Genomic DNA, 22,936 nt, shown 5'->3' with positions numbered 1-22,936 from the left:
AATTTGACCCCTTTATCATTATATAGTGACTTATTTGTCTCTTGTGACCCATGGAAGTCAGTGTACTTGTGAAAATTTATTAGATATAAAAGTATAGCCACCACTGCCCTGTTTCTGTTTGCATGGTACACCTTTATCTATTACTTCAGTTTCAACCTGAGTGTGTCCTTAAGATTAAAGTGATTCTCTTGTAGGCAACATATTGTTGATCTTGTTACTTTTAGCCTTTCAATTAGTCTATGTCTTTCAATGTGGAATTCAATCCATTTACATTTAACATGATTATTGATAGGTATTGATATGAAATTATTATTTTCATTGTATTGTTTCTTTTTTTGACAACTTTAAAGTTCCTTCCTTACTTTCTTCTTATCTGTTGTCTTCCTTTGTAATTTATTGATTTTTTAAAAAAGGATACACATTGATTCTTTTATCTTTTTTGAATCTATTAAGTGTTCTTACTTTGCAGTTTTTAAAGATGTTAACACAAAATATCTTATAGCTATAGTAGTCCCCATTAAGTTGATACAAACATAATTTCAACTATGTATATAAACTGTACACATTTATCCCTCCTCTCATTTTATACTACTGATATCACACTTTGCATCTTTCAATATTGTGTGTGCATTTTTACAAATACTGCCTAATTTATTCTTTTTTATCTCTTTGTAGTGATATCTATTGAAATTGTCACTTAACAGAATGCAAACATATTAAGTATATTTCTAATTTCACTCATCTATTGTGTTGATTTTCGCTATGGCTCCAAAATCCATTCTGTGACTTATTTAGTAATTCTTTTTTTTTTTCAAAGTTTAGTGTAAAATAGTATAAACTACATTTTTAATGTCTTTCTAGCATACCTGTTTTATTACAGTCACTAATTATTCACAAAATAATATACCTTTTATTTAGGTATGATGTTGCTGCTGCTAAGTCACTTCAGTCTTGTCTGACTCTGTGTGACCCCATAGATGGCAGCCCACCAAGCTCCCACGTCCCTGGGATTCTCCAAGCAAGAACACTGGAGTGGGTTGCCATTTCCTTCTCCAATGCATGCAAGTGAAAAGTGAAAGTGAAGTCGCTCAGTCATGTCTGACACTTAGCGACCCCATGGACTGCAGCCCGCCAGGCTCCTCCATCCATGGGATTTTCCAGGCAAGAGTACTGGAGTGGGGTGCCATTGCCTTCTCCGTTATTTAGGTATACCTAATTTTAATAAGATGAATTCATATTTTAAAAATATTTAAAATTTAAAAATGGCTAAATTTAACTTAGAATGAATTTCCTTTTCTAGTATGGATATTTTACCTCACGCTGTGGGTAAGGAGGTGTACAAACTCGGATATGAGCCTCCCTCTGTGCTCACCTTGGATGTTAATTATGAGGTTTCTTGTTTTTTTAAAAAAGACTTTGTATAGCTATCTGTTAATATTACTTTACGAAGATTGGTTAACCAGTATGTATGTCTGCTTAACTGCAAATTTTCACTAAAAAATCTACAGATTTTCACTAAAGGTGAAGAGAATAGTGAGTTTACCCCTGACAACGTCTGAAATTTGGTGAGTGTGTCCTTTCTTACAGGACTGTGGTAGTTGGCATTTTTTTCCTTACTCCTCCATTCATTTAATCTTTTATTGTCCTCTAGGCTCTTTGGCTTGCTTTGCCAGTGGAATATGATAATGACATACATTTTACCTGATAAAACACTTTAAATATGCCTGCATGATTTTACTTGCCTTCTTGCATCCTTTAAAACTTCCATATGAGCAGTGTATCTCAAGGAACCACTGAGCGTCAGTCGGAGTCTTATAATAAACACAGTTAACTCACAGATGTATGAGCAAAAAATAAGGATTTGTTGCTGAAATCTACCAAAAATTTCTGAGTGATTATTATGAAACATCATGACAAAAATTGCTGACTAATGCAAGTGTAATAAATTATATATATTTTTTCTAATAGATGAAACGAGGGCATTGATGTATTATCTTCTCCCAAGGTGGTGCTAGTGGTGAAAAAAACACCCCTGCGAACGCAAGAGAGGTAAGAGACGTGGGTTTGATCCCTGGGTCGGAAAGATACCCTGGAGAAGGGCATGACAACCTGCTCCGGTATTCTTGCCTGGAGAATCCCATGGACAGGGGAGACTGGCAGGCTATGGTCCATAGGGTCGCAAAGAGTTGGACACGACTGAAGCAAGTTAGCATAACACATATGCCTAGAAAATTAATGGAAGGACATTTATTGAAATGCTGAGTGTAAGCAGCTCTGATTTGTGGGATGACACATGATGATGTCAGTATTTCTCTGTGTTTTGATATACAAGCCAGGGTTTTCCAGAGAAACAGAACCAATAGGATGTGTGTGTGTGTGTGTGTATATAGGTATATATATAGATATAGTTCTTTTTAAAAAATTGGTTATGTGGTTGTGGAGGCTGTTAAGTACAAAATCTACTGGAGACCCAAGGAGTTCCAGTCTAAAGGCTTGAAAATATAAATACAAATTTTAATGTATTATTCTTGTCTTCAAATGGAGGATCAGTCCTGAAATGTATTAAAACAAAAGGGAAATGACAAATAATAACCTATTGGTCGTATGTAGATAGCAGATATGTTTTGTTTGACCTCACAATTTTGCATCACAGAGTGCTTTCAGGATGACTAATGGTCAACATATAAATCAAAAGATTTTTAAGTAGATACCCAGAGAACTTGCTTATCTTGAAAAATTCATGTGTCACCAAATGGCAGCAGTGAAGTCCCTGCTTTAGATTGTCAAGCTCAGTTTTATTTGCCATGGTCCCCTCTGCTCCTTAACAACTGTCAACATCCAGGTCAGTGTCACTTGCCCCTTATCTTGCTTGTACTGTTTCTTTCCTCCTACTCCACTGATTTAGGTTAAATGATTATTTTATGGAGGCATAGCAGCACCTTGCATTACTTGAGAAACATAGAATTTTAAGAGTATTAGAATGAATTCCTTTTGGAAGAATAAAAGTTTATAATTTCTTACTGGATTTGTTGTCACATTTTCTGAGACTAAAGATGCCTCTTTTAATTTTGAAAATTTTCTCTGCATCTACTTGAAATGTTTTGTTATTTATAATACTTGTGTTAAGTATCAACAGTCTTTCAGCTCCTTGACTGAACCATTAATAGCAGTCAGTATCACCTGAAATGATAAATTAAAACCAGAACATCAAGATGCTCTTTAATGTCAAGGCTCATTTAATATAGTTGATCACTATGAATGCAAACAATGCACAATTAAAAAGAGATCCCATCCATATAATGTATATCAAGTATTGTAATTGTCTTCATTAGAGATGCATGAAAAAGTCAAGCTGTGTTTTGGTTGTGGAAAGTAATGATCCAAGATAAAAATATATTAACATGAGAGAAAAATAGGACATTAAACTATTTCTGATTTGTCACCTGGAATTAGAAGCATCTTTCCATGACATAAAATTGTCAAACCTTTAAATCAGTTATTAAATGTGCAGATGATTAAAGTACAGGCTGGTCAAAGAAATCCAATTAATAGTGTAGATTCTTCTCAGAAGTCAGCTGCTACTCTACACATATTGTGAGCAACTTAAAATGCTGCACACCAAGAGAAATCTTCATGAAAAGGAAATTGCAGACAGTAAGGCATCATAAAACAAACTATGTCCATTAAGACTTATGTTTCAAACTGGGTAGTACTTTTAATACTGGATTTTTCAACCTCTGCACTACTGACATTTTGTTCCAGGTAAGTGTTTTTCATGTGTTTGTTTCTTTTGAGAAGCTGCCCTATTCACTGTAGTATGTTTAGTAGCAGGAGTGATTTAACCAATTGGATGCCAGTAGCATTCCTCTTTTTGTGACAACTAAAAGTGTATTTCTATACTGCAAATTTCCACTAAAAGGCAAGATCATGTCTAGCTGAGAAACAGAATTTAATGTTATATTTTCTTACATATTAGAACACATATCCTATGAGTATTCAAAAGTGGCATTGAATGCACACATGCACAACAAACATATTTAACTAAAGAAAAATTATATCAAAAGGAATCATTTCCCTAACATTTAAAGTAGTAGAACATGAAGCATGAGGTACATGTCTGAAAGTATAATACTGGCGTTAGTAAAATCTTTTTAACCCAATTTTATTGTATAACAACTTGTGAAAGTCTTGCTGTGCACTGTGCTAGATAATCAGGATGTTTAAGAATAATAAAAAAAAAAAGAGAAAAGAAGTAAGTGATATTGAACAAGTGTTAATTTCAATGTACCTTTGGATGGAAATGATCGCTGAGATGGGAACCAACATTTTCTTTTTATTTATTTATTTTGCCTGCACTGAGTTTTTGTTGCTGCATATGAGCTTGCTCTGGTTGTGGTGAGTGGAAGCTACTTTTTGTTGCAGTGTGAGGACTTTCCATTGTGCTGGCTTCTCTTGCTGTGGAGACTGTATTGCACACAGGCTCAGTAGCTGAGCCTTACTAAATGGTGCACCAGCTTAGTTGCTTTGAGGCATGTGGAATCTTCCCAGGCCAGGGATCTAACCCATATCCCCTGCATTGGCAGGTCGATTCTTATACACTATACCACCAGGGAAGTCCCCAGGGTGTTCTATAAATATGGAGAATAACCAAACCATAATCATTCATGATGGAAATTAGGATTAGACACTAGCATTACCCAATGTCTGAAAGGATTTTTTTTTCTTTTATATACATGTTCAACTCAGGAATTTTGATTTAGAAATGTTTACTGAACACCTAGATGAAACCCCAAATTACCTCTAGAATCTGTGAAAATATGTGGCTTCCATTTATAAGAACTTGAAGGCTGAAGCAGTATAGAGATTTGAGTTTCAGTTGCCACCAGGAAGTAGAGAGAACAGTTTGTGATAAAACTAGGTAAGAAAGTGTTTATTTACTATTGATTTTGGTTTGGAGTATTCCAGAAGAATAGAAATGGATAAGAATAGTTCTAGGATAAATCAAGAAAGAGAAGCATAGAAATTTGCAAATAAACATGCAAAGAAATTGATAATAAAGGAATCAATAACATGACAAAAATTTATGGCTAAGGAAATCTGATGGCCTGAAAATATCAAGTGTAAACAGAGTGTGGTTTCATTCAAATTGCAGGCTATGTTTACAAGTTGTGTAGGAAGGTCTGGGTAGAAAGCCCTGCCAGTTCTCTGAATATTGATGTTCATCATCATGTTTTTGTGTAGAAATTAGGAGAAAAGCTTAAATTCAAACAACACAAAAAACAACTTAAAGTCAGATTCTCTAGAAAATCAGAACCAGTAGGATGTATATATCGGACTTGTGTGCATAAGAGAGAGACAGAGATTTTAAGCAGTTGCCTCACACAATTGTGTGACTGGCAAATCCCAAATCTGCAAGACAGACCAGTACACTGGAGAGTCAGAAAAGAGTTAATGTCAAAATCTTGAGTCTAAAGTCTGGCTGATGGCACAGTTTCTTCTTTATATGAGAAACTTCGTCTTTTTTCTTAAGACCTTCAACTGATAGGAGACCCACATTATGGAAGCAAATCTGCTTTACTTAAAGTTTGTTGATTTAAATATTAATCACATTCAAAATGTATGTTACAGCAAAATCTATACTGGGTTTGGCAAACATGACACCATAGCCTAGCCAAGTTGACACGTACAATTAAAATTAACCACCATAGTACTTAAAATATCCAGTCATTAAAATATCAATACGATTATAATGAAAGGGAAATGGTTTATATTACACTGGTAAATACAAAAGCAATACAGATAATGCACACAACCTGAGACTTATGTGAACTGTTTCTTTTTAAAAGTTTTCATGACAGAAATGAATGGGATTTTTTTTCTCAAAGGTATTTTACCTTGGAATTTTCTGAATTTTCTAAATTTAAAAAAATGAATGTTCATTACTTTTTAGAGAAAGATAAATATTAGATTCAAAATATGTTCAAATATAATACATCAAGGGGATAAAAGATACATGTCCTATATTTAAAGCATTTAAAAGCAGCCTCCAATTACAAATAAACAAATTTAAAACTTACAAAAAAAGGCAGCACTGTTCAGCTCACCTTCTTTGTGCTTTTCTTCCTCCGTGTTGTGGATTGAATTGTGCCAATCCTATTTCTTAGATCGAAGTTCCAACCCCGAGGACCTCACACGTGACTACATTTGGAAATAGGCTCTTTGAAAAGGTCATTAAGTTAAAATTTTGTCATTGAAGTTGATCCCAATCCAATCTGACTGGTGTCCTTATAAGAAGAGGAAATAAGGGATGAATCCTATGAAGACATAGGGAGGAGATAACCACGGAGGACCAAGAAGAAAGGCATGAGAAGAAACCAACCCTGCCGTCTCCTTGATCTTGAATTTCCAGCCTCAAGAACTATGACATAGATATTTCTATTGTTTAAGCCGTATGATCTGTGGTACTTTACTTGGTAGCCCTAGCAAAGTAACACACCAATATTCAATATGAACCCTGCAAGATTCGTGCTACATTATCCTGCTCTTTGTTTCACAGATAGTGTGAGCACTCCAGTAGCCTCCTTGCTTTTTTAAAATTCAGAATTGTTTACCTTAAACTGTTACATCTATAGTGTTTGGATATTAAATTATGAAAATGCTTTGTAAGGAAATACCCACATGCCGCACACAAGTTGTCTTCCCCTAGCATTTGCTCCTGTGATATTCCGTGTATGATTTCCCTGAAAGCATAGCGCTGCTGTGGTAGGATTTATGGTTTCTGCACAGTATTGTGTGTATTGATAGATTGTTCAGCCAGGTGTGCTGCAGTATTTTCTTTGCTTTCACAGGCAAATTTAACCACACTGTTAGCTACTCTTCATAGTTCAACTTAGCTCCCTAACAATGGAATATACTCTCTTTGATATATGAGCTCTTTGAGGAGCAATTTGTAAAGCACTGTGTCCTCACTTTTGCAAACTTTTTTCTTTTGCAAAGAAAAATGTTACTCTAGATATATTGAATGACTTTGGGGAAATCATAAAAGTGATCTGTGAGGAATGACATCATGAGTCACTCTTTCACCTTAACTTAGAATTATGAAAAACATTCTCGATCAAGACTCTAATAAAACCTGTTTTATATACATCCATGGATTTTACAAAATTTGTATTGGCATTGGCCCCTGCTTTACACACAGTACCGTATTCTCAGTCAAAAAAATGCGTTTTCAGAAATACAAGTAGGTTTGAGAGTAACGATGTAGCTAGAAAAGGATCACTCTAAGACTCGCTGCTGGAGTTCTTATCTGACTTACAGTCTATCCTTTAAGCAGAGAGCACATATATGTTTTGTAGGAGCTTTTGAGCAGGTTTACCTAACTTCATCACACAATCAAATAAATCTCACTTTTTCTGTGTGTTTTTACTTTTGTTTTTAGCCTTTACAGACTTGATAAAAGTGAAATAAAACCAGAGCATTTTTCAAATAATTATCTCCTTTTTTATTCTTTAAAGCACTTCTTTTAAATTGAGATATAAATTTAGATCTATAAAATGTACAGATCTAAAGTATACAGTTTAATGAGTTTTGATGAATGTGAACACACTCTAATCAGGATTAAAAAAATATTTTGATCACCCCCGAAAGTGCCCACAGATCTCCTTCCATTCACTTTCTTATCTTTCCACAATTGCTATTCTGATTTCTATCACTATAGCTTCATTTGCTATTCTTGAATTTCATATAAGTGGAATTATGCAGTATAAACCTCTTTATATTCGACTTACTTTCTGGTGAACAATTATTAAAAGCAAAGTGTTTGATCTGTAAAACTTGAAAGCATAAAACAAGGTTAGTTGCAAAGTTTTTTTAATATATCTATATTGTTTCCACCTATATATACATATAGTTGAAACTGTAACAACATGTATAGCTTTAGGTTAATTGAGTGAGATATTTGTATGGAAGAAAGAGAGCTGAAATTGAAAAAAGAACCGAGGTCTCAGCCCTACGCTAACTGGCTAGCAATGTCTACCTCATCTTCACATGTCAGAGTTTGAATAATCTAGGGCTGTTTTTCTTTCTATACTTTCTCTAACAGTGATTTGTAATATCTCATTGGTGTCTTCATTAAAATTCAAACTTCAATATATAAGTGCTTCTAATGCCTCCACCTGTGTTTATCTCAAATCTAAACCAAAATCATAGTCTCCAAATCCCCAAATAGCCCCTCCTAGAGTGTTTACAGCTGGATAAATGTTAGCTCAAGCTACAATCTAAAAAACATTTAGGATTTCTTCTGGATCACTCATTTCCACAGTTCACCATCAGCAGTGTTATCAGTTCAACCTTCAAAGTGTTGACTAAAAAAGATACACAGCTTCAGAGTTGAGAGTTAAGTTTTATTTGGTGCAAAATGAGGACTGCAGCCCTGGAGACAGCTCCTCAGATAGCTCTGAGAGACTGCTGCAAAGAGGCAGTCAGAGAAGGTCAATAGAGAAGATTTTGGTGAAGGGGGAGTTCAATGCAATTAAGTGCTTACTTTACAAAAAGTTTTCTGCTAGTCATGTTGAGCTGATGTCACCATGAATGGACATAGTGATTTTCTGGATATTAAAAGATGCAAGGATTGGGATCATGAAATCAATTCCTGAAAATATCTAACTATCTGAAGACCTGTTCCACCAGATTCCATGGAACAGAGGGCCTCACTCCGCCCTGAACTCCCTCAGGGGATGTTGAAGGTCAACAGACACACCAGCACAAGGTTCAATCTCTGCAGAGATAGAAGGCAAATGCCCTTGTTGCTGTTTTGTTCAGTAACTGGCAAATGCTCTTGGCAAGTGGCAATTTCTAGTTGACAGGCAAGTGCCAATTTGTAGTTGACAAAGGTATGAACAGAAAATGTACAACTTCTTGTACAACCTGGTCCTAGACACTATTATCTGTTGCCCTGGATTATTGCAATAACCTTCTGACTATATTCTCTTGCCTTTGGCCTTTTTTATCTCTCTAGTTTGCTCTCTGCACAGTGACCAGTGTGAACTTTTAAACACCACTTAAATTATAGCATTGTTCTTTTCCAAACCCCGCAGGGACTACTCAAATCACTTAGAGAAGAAAAAAATCTTCAAGAACAAAGAAGACCAGTAGAAGAAAACCCAAACCTTCACCCACCACCATTTTTCTGATATCACTTCCTACCACTGTCCTCCCAGAATCCATTGCTGGGGAACTGTCTTCCTTGAATTGGCCAGATACACTTTTAATTTAGTTTGTTTGCATTAATGTATTATAGAAGCCTTCCCAGACCACTCTGCAAAACAAACCCTCCTCAACCATTCTTTTTTATCCCTGTCATTTGCTGTATATTTTCCCACTTCATTTGCCACCATATTACTTACTAATAGCCTACTTATTTATAAATCTGTCTTAAAAAACAGCAGCTTTCTGAGGGAAGCCATTGTCATGTGTGTGTATGAATATAAAGTAAAAATAAATCTTTGAATAAAATAAATATACCCTACAATGGTTAATTTATTGCATTTTATTTTTGTTTCAGTTGTATCTTAAATGAGTCAAATAGGTAGTTTCAAAAAATGGCCTTTCTAATATATCATACAGAATAAAAAGTAATTGTGAGTTTCAAGAATATTGTTTGATCAAACTGAAATGCATTGAAAAAATAATTGAAGTATTTCTTTCTTCCTGGGTGGTGTGGAAATCTGACTCCTTAAATATAACTTCAAAATCTGTTGATTAGATGAACAGATCAGGTTATTGATTAAGGGAAAATGCCAACTTAGAAAACTTTGGAGGTGTCTACAGGAGTAAGAGTTGGGGAGGAGATCAGAATTTATTAAGGATTGTAAGTCTGACTAATACAACGTTGTAAAGCAACTATACTCAAAAAAAAAAAAAAAAAAAAGAATTGTAAATTTGGAATAAGATGGTTTCAAATGTGGGGGCTTGATAAGGACTGAGAATTACATAGACTAGTCCAGACTTTGTGGAAGTAGCTAGGAAAGGATTTTGAAAAAAAGTATTCAAATAACCTGGGAATGTAAATTGTTTGTTGAAGCTTTCCAATAAGGAGCTGATATTTTTCCAAAAAGTTCTTAATGAACCATGGAACCATTACTGGGCAGAGCAGTTCTGGAAGAGTAAAGAAATAGTAGTAATGACAATGGGATTGCAAAATTATGTTAATGTAGACATTAAGGCCTGATTTAGATTCCCAGTGTCCAGTCTGAGAGTGGGCTAGGTAGTTTTGAGGCATTAGTTTTGTTTGCATAAGTCAAGTTCTCAATATAATGTTTTAATCTAATTATTGGGATGCTACCTGGTTCACGGGATTATTACTTTTTTAAACAGTTCAACTCTCCTTTTTCTGTACTTCTAAATCCCTGGGAGTTTTTCTTCATATTTTCAAACGAGTTTTATTTTACATTAAATTGTGTCTATTTTCCAAGCTGGCAGATGTAGGCTATTGTTTAAAAGAAATCTGATATTTTATAGTATGATTAAATATTTTTGAATCAACAAAAAATACATTTATAAAACAATTATCCATTTATTCTTGACAATATATCAAAATATGCTTTCTATTTTATTTTATAAAGTTTCTCAATACATATTCTCCTGTCAGTGAATGTGCTATATTTATATAAAGTTAATATAAGGGTATTGGAATAATTATCTATGAAGTTGAGACATATTTTAAGGCAAGAGGACTTTTTCAACATATATTTGCTTTCTACTTTTTAATTCGTCTATGTGGGAAAAATAAGATGCTCCATGAAATCAAAACTGCTGTCTCCCTTCTTTCTGTAGTCCTTCTCCTGTGCATCAATGCTAAGGGTATCCAACTCTATGCAATCCCAAGGACTGTAGCCCACCAGGCTCCTTTGTCCATGGGATTCTCAGGGCAAGAATACTGGAGTGGACGGCCATGCCCTCCTCCATGGGATCTTCCCAACCCAGGCATTGAACCCGCATCTCTTACATCTCCTATATTGGCAGGCAGGTTCTTTACCAATAATGCCACCTGGGAAGCCCCTAATCCTTCTCCAAGGTTGTAGAAAAATTTATCATCTTTGATGTCTTGTAAGAGGAAGAGTTAAACCAACTTTAAAATGTTTCCTATATTCTTGAATTATTAAGGGAAAGAATTTTATTTCCTTCAGAACTGGTGGTACCTCTGATGGTTTTTAAGTGAAGGCTTGGTGCTATAATCAACTATGGTATTTGAACTGGAGAACCACTTAATCTCTCTGGAAATTAAAGCAAATAAAATTCAATTCCCTCTGATTTTATAGTAGGAAAAACAAGTTCTTCCTGCTTCACTGGCTTTGTAGTTGCAAATCGAATAGATTTGTAAAAAGTTTTTTTATCTCATTAAAATATTCCCAAATATTTATCCCTCTTCTCTCTCATGCAGATTGCACCTCATACAAGACAATCTCCACATGTCTACTCTTTAGCATTTGGTCTGTCTCACTGTGTATTAATTGCATCCACTTGTTTCTCCAATGCCAAACTGTTTTGTTGACTGAATATATCTGATTCTCTAAGATATTTCAGAAAGCTGCTCACTTTGTGAGAATCAACTGTATACAAGCATGTTGTGCTGTGCCCCGTTGTGTCAGAGACTTTGTGATCCCATGGACTGTAGCCTGCTAGGCTCCTCTGTCCATGGAATTTTCCAGGCAAGAAAACTGGAGTGGGTTGCCATTTCCTCCTCCAGGGGAGATTCCCGACCCTGGGATCAAATCTGTGTCTCCTGGTTTTATCACTGTGCCATTTGGAAATCCCCTATACAGTAGTATTGGGAGATAAACAGTGGAAAGCACTAACTGCTGTCCTAATAGCCATCAGTTTTCCCATTAGGATGCTGCATTTTGTTTTTGTTTTGTAGGTTATTCTTTATTCTTTGGCTTCCCTGGTGGCTCAGACGGTAAAACATCTGCCTGCATGGCGGGAGACCTGGGTTTGACCCCTGGGTTAGGAAGACGCCCTGGAGAAGGAAATGGCAACCCACTTCAGTGCTCTTGCCTGGAAAATTTCATGGATGGAGGAGTCTGGTGGGCTACTGTCCATGGGGCCGCAAAGAGTCGGACACGACTGAGTGACTTCACTTTCTTTCTTTCTTTCTTTATTCTTTACTACCATTCCAAGATCTATTTTTCTTTTCAAAATATCAGTTCCATATTTCTTGCTTAGTTGAAGGATTACAGGTGTCCCAGTTTCACAAAGTTATGCAATTATAGCGCAGAATCCATTTACTTCCCAGTAATTGGAGTACAGCCATCACTGTGGGAATAAAAGCAAGGCTTACAGATCAGAGTAAAGAACACAATCCTATCACACAGCTTGTGTAAAAAGGGTAGAAAGTGATTTGGCCTCGGTGACACTCTGAGCTTCAATGTAGAATTTTAATTGCAGTTTGTCTTGCAATAAAAGAGCATGTTCTGAACACTTTTGAATAGAACTAATTCTGAAACCAAATTAACTTTCCACATTATGATTTAAATTGATACAGCTGATGTTTCATGCCAGAAAAGGGCAATCTGCAGGTAATATTGTGTGGTTAGGTAGTACACATAGTTACTGAAATCACAGGCAATATTGAAATCAATTCAATTTCATTGTGAAACTTTCCCGTTATAATATGACAACAAACAAAACACAAATAATGTGCTGCCTGACCTATTTTATGTTCTTACAGCCTGGTACTTCTTTTTAATGATAAAGAATGTACCTTCTTCACTGGTTAATACCACTACCATGATCCCAGGTGCTGCTGCTGCTGCTGCTAAGTCGCTTCAGTCGTGTCCCACTCTGTGCGACCCCATAGACGGAAGCCCACCAGGCTCCCCCGTCCTTGGGATTCTCCAGGCAAGAACACTGGAGTGGGTTGCCATTTCCTTCTCCAATGAATGAAAGTGAAAAGTGAAAGTGAAGTCGCTCAATCATGTCCGACTCAGCGACCCCATGGACTGCAGCCTACCGGCTCCTCCATCCACGGGATTTTCCAGGCAAGAATACTGGAGTGGGGTGCCATTGCCTTCTCCGTCCCAGATCTAATGATTCCAAATTGCAATTAATTATTTTTCTTAAGAATGTGCAATTGTTTATAACTCATCTCTTCTACAGAAAAAATCGTTTCTTGTTTGTGGTGAAAATATTCAAACAAAGACTACCATTTTTGTGCTGGTCATTCATTTAATAAATATCATTCTAAAATTCACAGAGATAACCAACCAAACTCTTTATAATTTCCTCCTCAAAATTTTCTCCTCAGGATTACTTCCTAAATGTAGGATAGTTACCGGTCCCTACAGAAATAGTTTACCCACCAACTGTGGCATCAGTTTTCCACCTACCAAATTCTTAGACTTCTATTTTCATTTCTTTCCCCCTAACCCCTAAGGTGGGCTTCTTTGATGACTCAGTAGTAAATAACTGCTTACAATGCAGGACATGCAAGTTTGACCCATGGGTCACAAATTTTCTCTGGAGAAGGAAATGGCAATTCACTCTAATATTCTTGCCTGGGAAATCTCATGGACAGAGGAGCCCAGGGGTCTACAGCCCATGGGGTCATGAAAGCTTGGAGGTGACTTAGAGACAAACCAACAACAATCTCTAAGGTAATTCAGATTCACATTTATAAACGTGTAATCCATACAGTCAGTTACTTACTTAGCTCAGGCATCGGTACTATGGTTATGATCTACCTGATTCATTTCCATTATTCCTTTTCAGCATTTTTAGGTCATTTTCACAAGCAATGATCCATTTAGTCATTCTAGGTCTTCCCTGGTGGCACAGATAGTAAAGAATCTTCCTGCAATGCAGTACACCTGGGTTCAATTCCTGAGTCAGGATGATCCCCTGGAGAAGGGAACGGCTACCCACTCCAGTATTCTTGCCTGGAGAATTCCGTGGACAGGGGACCTGGTGGACTCTAGTCCATGTGGTCACAAAGACTTGGATACAACTGAGCGACTGTCACTTCCACTTATTTCACTTCACTAATTCATTCTAACACCTATGACATTTCTAGCCTGCTACTATTTCTAATGTTTCTAACCTCTGATTGTTTTGTCCAGTTGGTCCCCATCACTTCAAAAACAAAATCTTAACTGCAGGCAATCCTCTACTTATCTCATTAACCTAAATGGCCAGATTGTATTTATCAATACATACAAATTTATTGATCTTTTCTTATGCCTGCCTTATTTCATTTCTGTACATTCACTGGAAATTACTGTATAGCAACGGATGCTCTTAGAAATAATTTCTGGATCCACAGTATAGAGACATGCCTCTTAGTTCTGTTGTTTCCTCTTTCATGACATAAAATTATCTATATCCTCTTGTCTTTGCAAAAAGATTTCTTAATGAGAAACTGCTTCATAGAATATCACTCTTTTCATCCTCATCATTTTTATTATCTTGACTGGAAATTTTTCATTGCATAAAATGCCACTGACTAAAACTATACAAAATATTCCCAGGGAATGAGGTACAATAATTTTTCAGAAGGAATGAAAACCAACTTATCCTGAATTATGATACATGCAAATTAACTTTTAATGTATCATTGTGTTCAAATGTATGTATATTACACACACAAGTTGGTTTCCAAATTATACTAATTATCTTTGTTTCAAATGAAATGAAGTTGAAAATGAGAGTTTAAAGGGGAAGCAGATATCTCAAATGCCTACTTTGATTAACTGAATGTCATCTTTGCCTACATGGAATCAAAATAATGATTTTGATTTAATTAATCAATTTAATAATTAATTTAAGCAACCATTTAATAGGGGGCAATTCATTTCAAACAGGTTCTTATCATCATGTAGTTGTTCTAACTGCCACATTATTTATTGAAATAGTCACAAAAGATTTGTCTATAATAAAAAACACATATATTTCAATTGTTTGAAGAATATGATTTCAACTGTATGAATATATTTGAGTACTACACCATAACACACTCCTTTACATTTCATCTGAACATTAATTATAATAATTGACAATGAATGTCTTAACTATTATAGTTTTTCTTTCAGATTAAGCTTTTACTTTTAGGCAAAGTACTAGGATATATCCATAGTATTTGTAAAAGGAAAGAAAAGTACTTCAAACACAACAAAAGAGATAATAATAATTCTTGTTTTTTTAATGGAAGAAAATACTGTATACATTTTAGAACTTAAATTTTATCTCCAAGATATTTGGATATGGTTGTTGTGAATGGCTACATTATAATATTGATCTCTTAAGTAATGTAAAACATGTATGAGATTTCTGAGCTCAATTCCAATTTTATAAATGATTACAGATACATTAATTTGATAAAATCTCCTTGCCTGCATGTTTTTTCCCAAATGTCCTAATATCCCAACAGACAGATATGTGTTGCTCATTAAAATTCTTTAATTCTACACATTATTAGAAATAGAGGAGAAGCAACTATACCAAGAGAGAAGTAAATCATCTTAATTCATTATACGAGGTTAGTAAAATTTTGATATCAAAATTAGACAAGCATTTTAAAAGAAAAGAACTACAGACCCAAATATTCATAAATATATGACTATATTTATAGAAATAAAGCAAAATACTAGTAAATATTACTAAATTAAATATGGCAATATATAATAGAGAACAACAAATTATGACCAACTTCGGTTTATCCAAGTATAAAAATACATTTCAAACTTTAAAAAGCAATTACTAAAATCTCTTATATTATTTACAGGTTAAAAATATATGCTCATTTTGATAGATGTAGAGAAAGCAATTAAAGTTAAGACAATTTCTAATGAAATGCTATTAACATTCAGCAAACTAGAATTAGAAAATACAGAGAATGTTGGTGGATAAATGACATCTTTTAAAAAAATCATTAAATTTATATTTAAAGGTAAAATATTCAAAAAACTAAGATTATGGCATCCCGTCCCATCATTTCATGGCAAATAGATGGGGAAAAAATGGAAACAGTGACAGACTTTTTAAATTCACTATCAATGGTGACTGCAGCCTTGAAGTTAAAAGACGCTTGCTCCTTGGAAGAAAAGTTATGACAAACCTAGAAAGCATATTAAGAAGCAGAGCCATTACTTTGCTGACAAAGATCAATTTAGTAAAAACCTATGGTTTTTCCAGTAGTTATGCATGGATGTAAGAGTTGGAGCATAAAGAAAGCTGAGCTCCGAAGAATTGATGTTTTTGAACTGTGGTGTTGGAGAAGACTCTTGAAAGTCCCTTGGACTGCAAGGATATCAAGTCAGTCAGTCCTAACGGAAATCAACCCTGAATACTCATTGGGAGGACTGATGCTGAAGTTGAAGCTCCAATACTTTGGTCACCTGATGGGAAGAACTGACTCGTTGGAAAAGACCCTGATGCTGGGAAAGATTGAATGCAGGTGGAGAAGGGGGAAACAGAGAATGAGATGGTTGATGGCATCACTGACTCAATGGGCATGAGTTTGACAAGCTCTGGTAGATGGCGTAGAACAAGGAAGCTTGGGGGTGCTGCAGTCCAAGGCGTTGCAAGCATTGGACACAACTGAGCAACTGAAAAACAACAAAGATCCAAGATCAGGAACAAATGAGATGTGCTATCTCACTACATTGTGTCATCATTATACCACTACACAAGCACAGATTGTTGTATTTTGTTGAGGATGTGAGGCAATAGAAACTCTCATTAACCACTGATGCGGATCTAAATTGGTACATCTCTTTTGTAAAAGTGTTAATAGAAGTATTTCTCTGGGCTTAAGAAACTTATTTTAAAATATATTTGTCAATAGAAAGAGCTAAGAATAGCTAAGGGTCACTAAACATTTTTAAAAAATGGTATCTTAAAATCTTTTCTTTAAAGTCTGTTTGGTGCAGAAGACTGTTTGACAAAGGTGCCACAGCAATTCAAAGGGAAAAGGATAATCAATAAGTATAGGTAGCATTGATCTATATTTCTGTCTTTGTGCCAGTACCATACTGTCTTGATGACTGTGGCTTTGTAGTAGAGCCTGAAGTCAGGCAGGTTGATTCCTCCAGTTCCATTCTTCTTTCTCAAGACTGCTTTGGCTATTCGAGGTTTTTTGTATTTCCATACAAAATGTGAAATTATTTGTTCTAGCTCTGTGAAGAATACTGTTGGCAGCTTGATAGGGATTGCATTGAATCTATAAATTGCTCAATGGAACAAAATAGAAAGCCCAGAGATAAATCCACACACATATGGACAACTTATATTTGACAAAAGAGGCAAGAATATACAATAGATTAAAGACAATCTCTTTAACAAGTGGTGCTGGGAAAACTGGTCAACCACTTGTAAAAGAATGAAACTAGAACACTTTCTAACACCATACACAAAAATAAACTCAAAATGGATTAAAGATCTAAATGTAAGACCAGAAACTATAAAACTCCTAGAGGAGAACATAGGCAAAACACTCTCCGACATACATCACAGCAGGATCCCCTATGACCCACCTCCCAGAATATTGGAAATAAAAGCAAAAATAAACAAATGGGACCTAATTAAACTTAAAAGCTTCTGCACAACAAAGGAAACGCTAAGCAAGGTGAAAAGACAGCCTTCAGAATGGGAGAAAATAATAGCAAATGAAGCAACTGACAAACAACTAATCTCAAAAATATACAAGCAACTCCTACAGCTCAATTCCAGAAAAATAAATGACCCAATCAAAAAATGGGCCAAAGAACTAAATAGACGTTTCTCCAAAGAAGACATACAGATGGCTAACAAACACATGAAAAGATGCTCAACATCACTCATTATCAGAGAAATGCAAATCAAAACCACAATGAGGTACCATTTCACGCCAGTCAGAATGGCTGCGATCCAAGAGTTTACAAGCAATAAATGCTGGAGAGGGTGTAGAGAAAAGGGAACCCTCTTACACTGTTGGTGGGAATGCAAACTAGTACAGCCACTATGGAGAACAGTGTGGAGATTCCTTAAAAAACTGGAAATAGAACTGCCTTATGATCCAGCAATTCCACTGCTGGGCATACATACTGAGGAAACCAGAATTGAAAGAGAAAGAGACACGTGTACCCCAGTGTTCATCGCAGCACTGTTTACAATAGCCAGGACATGGACGCAACCTAGATGTCCATCAGCAGATGAATGGATAAGAAAGCAGTGGTACATATACACAATGGAGTATTACTCAGCCATTAAAAAGAATACATTTGAATCAGTTCTAATGAGGTGGGTGAAACTGGAGCCTATTATACAGAGTGAAGTAAGCCAGAAGGAAAAACACCAATACAGTGTTCTAACGCATGTATATGGAATTTAGAAAGATGGTAACAATAACCCTGTATATGAGACAGCAAAAGAGAAACTGATGTATAGAACAGTCTATTGGACTCAGTGGGAGAGGGAGAGGGTGGGATGATTTGGGAGAATGGCATTGAAACATGTATAATATCATATATGGAATGAGTCGCCAGTCCAGGTTCGATGCACGATACTGGATGCTTGGGGCTGGTGCACTGGGATGACCCAGAGGGATGGTATTGGGAGGTGGGAGGGAGGAGGGTTCAGGATGGGGAACACATGTATACCTGTGGTGGATTAATTTTGATATATGGCAAAACCAATAAAATATTGTAAAGTTAAAATAAAAAAAAAGTATAGGTAAAACACAAATTAATGAAACAGAATATTGGCCAGGTGCACTGATATAAGGGCAAATAACATGAGGGTGAAAGGCATTACAAAAAGCATGGACAGGACAAACTTTTCAATAAGGGGAACCAGAGCATTAATGTACATACATTAAAAAAAAAAACAAAAAAAACTTTTGTCTTTTTACTTTATCCCCAAAACTAAAAATAAATTCCAAATTTAATAAAGACTGATATGTAAAAAAATACATATAATTACATAATGTAATATTGGAAGATGTCTTTATTATGTCGAGAAAAGGAAAAAAATCTGTTTCAGTACGACTGAAAAGAAATGATGGAAATTATATGGAAAATGGATTCTCTTTATTTATCTTATAAACTATTACTTACAAAGTCTCTCAGGAATGGAAGCAAACCAACATGCAACAGAGTGGGATATATATTTGCATTGCAACTGTCAAAAGCAAAACTCAATGAAGCTAATATCCACGACACATATAAAACCATTACAAATCAGTAAGAAAATGTATACTTTAACAGAAGAATATGCACAAGATTTAACAGGAACTTCACAAATATAAAACTCAAATGGTAAGTGAACATTTGAAAACTGATAAACTTTGTGACTATACATGGTAATAAAACTATGACAATTCTTTTTTTAATATAAATTTATTTATTTTAATCAGAGGCTAATTACTTTACAGTGTTGTAGTGGTTTTGCTATATACATTGACATGAATTAGCCATGGGTGTACATGTGTTCCCCATCTTGAACCCCCATTGTGTATGTTATCACCCTAATGTATTTTATTTTTTATTGCAGCATAATTGCTTTATTAGTTTGCACTGTACCACACTAATTTCGTGTTAGTTTCTGCCATACAACAAAGTGAATTGGTTATGTTTTTCAGTCAGCCAGTCATGTCTGACTCTTTGTGACCCCATGGACTACAGCACACCAGGCTTTTCTGTCCCTCACCATCTCCCGGAGTTTGCCCAAGTTCATGTCCATTACATCAGTGATGCCATCCAACCATTTTATCCTCTGTCATCCCCTTCTCCTCATGCCTTCAATTTTTCCCAGCATCAGGGTCTTTTCCAATGAGTCAGTTCTTCACATCAGGTGGCCAAAGGATTGGAGCTTCAGTTTCAGCATCAGGCCTTCCAATGAATATTCAGGACTGATTTCCTTGAGGATGGACTGGTTTGACCTCCTTGCTGTCCAAGACTCTCAAGAGTTTCTCCAAAACCACAATCCAAAAGCATCAATTCTTCTGTGCTCAGCTTTCTTTTTGGTCCAACTCTCACATCCATACATGACTACTGGAAAAACCATAGCTTTGACTAGATGGACCTTTGTTGGCAAAATAATGTCTCTGCTTTGTGATATGTTGTCTATATTGGTCACATCTTTTCTTCCAAGGAGCAAGCTTCTTTTAATTTCCCGACTGCAGTCACCATCTGCAGTGATTTTGGAGCCCCCAAAAGTAAAGTCTCTCTCTGTTTCCATTGTTTGCCCATCTATTTGCCATGAAGTGATGGGACTGGATGTCATGATCTTTGTTTTTTGAATGTTGAGTTTTAAGCAAGCTTTTTTACTCTCCTCTTTTACTTTCATCGAGAGACTCTTTAGCTCTTCTTCACTTACTGCCATAAGGGTGTTGTCATCTACACATCTAAGATTAGTGATACTTTTCCCAGCAATCTTGATTTCAGCTTGTGCTTCATCCAGCTCAGCATTTCGCATGATGTACTCTGCATATAAGTTAAATATGCATGTTGACAATATACATCCTTGATGTACTCCTTTCCCAATTTGGAACCCGCCTGTTATTCCATGCCCAGTTCTATCTGTTGCTTCTTGACCTGCATACAGATTTCTCAGGAGGCATGTCGGGTGGTCTGGTATTCCCATCTCTTTAAGAATAAATATAGCTTGGTTAGACTTTAATGAAGTTCAATCCCAGGTAAAATCAAAGTATATATTTTATATAACTTATTAGAACACAATGTGCACATCTGTATAAAAAGTAAAAATCACAACGGTGATTATTGCTAGACAGGACAGGGGATGTTTTGAAGAAGTTGTCCAAATGATGAAGGGCAGTTCTAAGATATTCTAGTTTGTAACCTTGTAGAAGATTGCATGGCTTTCAAATTATATTATTTAATTTGAAAATATATATTTATGGTCTGCCCACAAATCTATTATATATTTAAGACTTCATCCTTTAAGATTTAACAATGATAAGACAAAAATATGAACCAGTCATTGTTAATAAATTTTCCTGCTGCGAGTATAATATGAATCAGAACTTTTATACAGTATATTAATGCAAGAACAAGAGATGGCAGAATCAGGGAAGTTTTCTCTCATGAGAACCTTGTTTGTAAAGGAGTAGAATGACCCTTAAACTAGGGAAGTGATTGAATGTCACAGTAGGAGGACATTTCATGAACAGAGAGCCTAGCACACGTCAAGCATGGTAAACTCTGTACATTGAACCAAGTACAAGAGATTTGGAAGTATCTGTATAAGTTATTAATAAAAAATGACTTGCTTTAGAATCTACTTCCCCCACCTTACACCTAGAAAGATGTCATTCGTCCTAAAGATTAGAATAGGGCTCAAAACTCCGTATCTGTGTTCCATCTGCTGAAACGAAGAAAACAGGCTGAGGTATGTTTTATAATTACTCTAAGTAATTAAGCTAACTGGCTAATTAACAAGTCGGGGAAAGATCTAGGGTTTTGGAGGGACAAAACAAAAGTCTTTATCAGAAAGTTTGGGAAAATTACCTTAGTTTATGTATGAATTTTGGACCATTTTCCAGAGGCTGGAACCCATGCTTGCATAAAAGAGCCACTGATGGAGAAATGACAATGTGATAATAAATACAAATTCACTATAGAGATTGCTTGGATAGGTATGTTAAACACACCTGCAACACAAACATCCCTGAACCAGATCCCATGATGGCGATCAATGCTTAGTAGAGATTTACTCCTGAGAAGAAACAGCAAAGGTAAATGGATCATTCTCCCCTTGCATTGTTTCCACTTATATCAGAAAGGATAATATGATCTCATGAAATATTTAAGAGCAGTCCCCTTAATTAGTGAAAATAAATTCCCTTTCACCTTGTGATTCAGAGTAGAAAAATATGAAATCTACTTTGGAGGAATAACTAAATGCAATATTTCTTACAACTGAACTCTATAAAGAGTACTTTGTAAAAACATAGTTGCTAACCTTGAAAGAATGATATTCTAGTGGGGTCAAATTCGTGCAAAATAGTTACAATATAAGATGAATGCTATGATAGAGATAGCAGCAATTTAATGTGAAGATTTAAAAGAGCAATTGATTAAATTGCTTAAAGGGTTGAGAAAGAGTGAGAGAGAGGATCTGCAAAAGAGACAATTGAGAAGAATATGTAGAAAAAAAGTTCAAGATAAGAGATGGAGAAAACTGACTCCTGACTGAGTCAACAGTGTTTTCAAAAACACAGGTACATGAAAGGCCATGAAATATCTTTAAATCATGAGCATTATTTTGACAGGAAATTCAAATTTCAATAAAGAAGAAAGAGTGTAATTCAATTGTTGGTAAATGTGAACTCAACGGGTAGATAATATGGATTCATTAAACTCACTAGGTTTAAAAAACAGGATACTGTACTACTTTATAAAATATTTCAATAAACTATTTCTTAACTAAGTAGATATTATTATGATGTTATAGACATTTTCCATATCATGAAAATGTGTGTAAAATAAAAAGTAAAGCTTTATCAAAAATATTCAATGATTTATCTGTCTTAGCATGAGGTGTTCTAAACAAATTATCATAGGCTGACTGCTTTAAACACACTTATTTCTCATGATTCTGAAGATTGGGGAATATAAGATCATAATGCCAGTAGATTTGTTTCCTGCTTTCTAGATGTCCACCTTCTTGATGTACATTCACATTTCTTCTTTTTAAAGCTGAAATATTTGGCAGAGATATTTAAAAGTACTTGAAATGTAAATGTCCAGAGAATTACTGTAACTTCCAAGACTGCAGAAATCTCTCTATGCCTGCCACATTTAGAAATGCTTAGAGATAACCCATTTTCTTTTATTTAAAGTCTGTGTGGCAGCCTGTTACTAATGTTTGTTTTCTTTGTTGTATCTCATTCTACAAACAGTTCAATTATACACTCGACTCTTGGTGAATTTGTTAGATGATTCTT

This window comes from Bos taurus, chromosome 16, assembly GCF_002263795.3.
Source record: "Bos taurus isolate L1 Dominette 01449 registration number 42190680 breed Hereford chromosome 16, ARS-UCD2.0, whole genome shotgun sequence".
Taxonomy (NCBI): domain Eukaryota; kingdom Metazoa; phylum Chordata; class Mammalia; order Artiodactyla; family Bovidae; genus Bos; species Bos taurus.
The sequence above is the reverse complement of the archived record's forward strand: the minus strand, read 5'-3'. Positions refer to the sequence as shown.